Below are 1,651 nucleotides of genomic sequence, written 5' to 3'. Positions count from 1 at the left end.
AACCAACATCAGCGAATGGAGATCTCGGCAGGTGGTTGTTCATTGAGGGTAGCAGGATGATGGATTGGAGTGAAGTATGACAGGTTTGGGAAATTATTTGAGTCTGTTGCAGAGGGAGTAAAAAATGATGACAGATGAGCAGATACCCAAGTAGAGGGAAATTAAATCGTCTTCAAACTCAACAACGTCAGACACCGGAGTACTGGACGATTCGGCTCTACAGGTGAGAAAGGTGATCTTTTTCTCCTAGCTAAATATCTCCGAATCTTCCTAATTTTATTTAACCTTACTTCGTTGTTTCTGGCAATTATAATTTCACAAATTATTTCTTAACGCGGCGCTCCATTCTGTGCAAATTTCAGTATGCCTTTCACAAAGATTATTCAACAACAACCCAGAAGTGGGTTGCTGTCGATAATGTTCATTAACATCTATTCACTCTCAACAACACTGGCTAAACTGATTTTATATATTCCTATATTTTAGGGAAGCTTTTGAGAAAGCTGCTCACGGGAATATTTTCTTACACATAAATCTTTAGCCTTCCTGATATATTCGGTTTCTGAATTTCAGACTATTTATTGAACCCTAAGCACTATCTTTCAGTTAAGGCAGTACAATCGGACTGCTTTGCAGTCACTTGTGGAATGCCTCAAGAGAGTCTACTTGGACCATTATTATTTCTGCTCTGAAATTATAGCATCGTTGACATAGTTCATGCTCGCGTAGAGATTCGTTTGTTTGCAAACGATTGCTGTGGCATCATCATATAACAATTTCAATTCACCCGGTTCACTTATATCTTTTTTTGCCATCCTCCAATCATGACAGAAATGACTGTGCTTGTAAACGATTACAAAAAGTAAAGGTTTTTTTAACTATGAAGTGTAAACATCCCTTTCCTCACAGGTATCACCTAGAGCACAATTACCATTACATGAAGCCTCCAGCTTGAAATACCTTGCTGCAACAAGCAATTTCTCCTTCAGCTCACATGAGGATATCTACGCGTCTGCCTGTCGCGTGCTACTTTTTTTTGCAGAATAAATTTTCAAAAGCACCGCTAAGGTTAAACAATTGGCCTATAGTTCACTAAAAGGGCATGGGTGAAAGTATGTCTGGATCGTGTGGGATCCGTGTAATAAAACCAATATAAATACTTAAAAGAATCCCAACAAAAGCCTCAAGGCTTTCTTATTACAGATTTTCGCCGTCTGAGTCTTCCCAGCTTTTGAAATATAGCAGTATCCAGCCACTTTGCCCCTTATAAATAGAAAATTTTCGCTCATCTGTGGACTGTGGACATCACTTCTGACAACTCGCTTCACACGTCACCCCGGTTCACTTACCCAGTACTTTACTCGAAATGAGCCACCGAAATTTTTTCTTTCCGCGTACAATACGAGGGCCAAATTCGTCGACACAGTGACTCACTGCACAGAGTGACACTATATGCTTATTTTGTATGCTCACGTTGAACACGTTGCCGTCCTCCTTCAAACTGTATTGTTATTTGACGCATAATATATATATATATATATATATATATATATATATATATATATATATATATATATATATATATATATATATATATACGAGGTCTGTTAGAAAAGTATCCGACTTTATTTTTTTTAACGAACACCTGATG

This window comes from Amblyomma mixtum, chromosome 4 (assembly GCF_055824585.1).
Source record: "Amblyomma mixtum isolate Tamu chromosome 4, ASM5582458v1, whole genome shotgun sequence".
In the NCBI taxonomy this organism is placed as follows: domain Eukaryota; kingdom Metazoa; phylum Arthropoda; class Arachnida; order Ixodida; family Ixodidae; genus Amblyomma; species Amblyomma mixtum.
The sequence above is the reverse complement of the archived record's forward strand: the minus strand, read 5'-3'. Positions refer to the sequence as shown.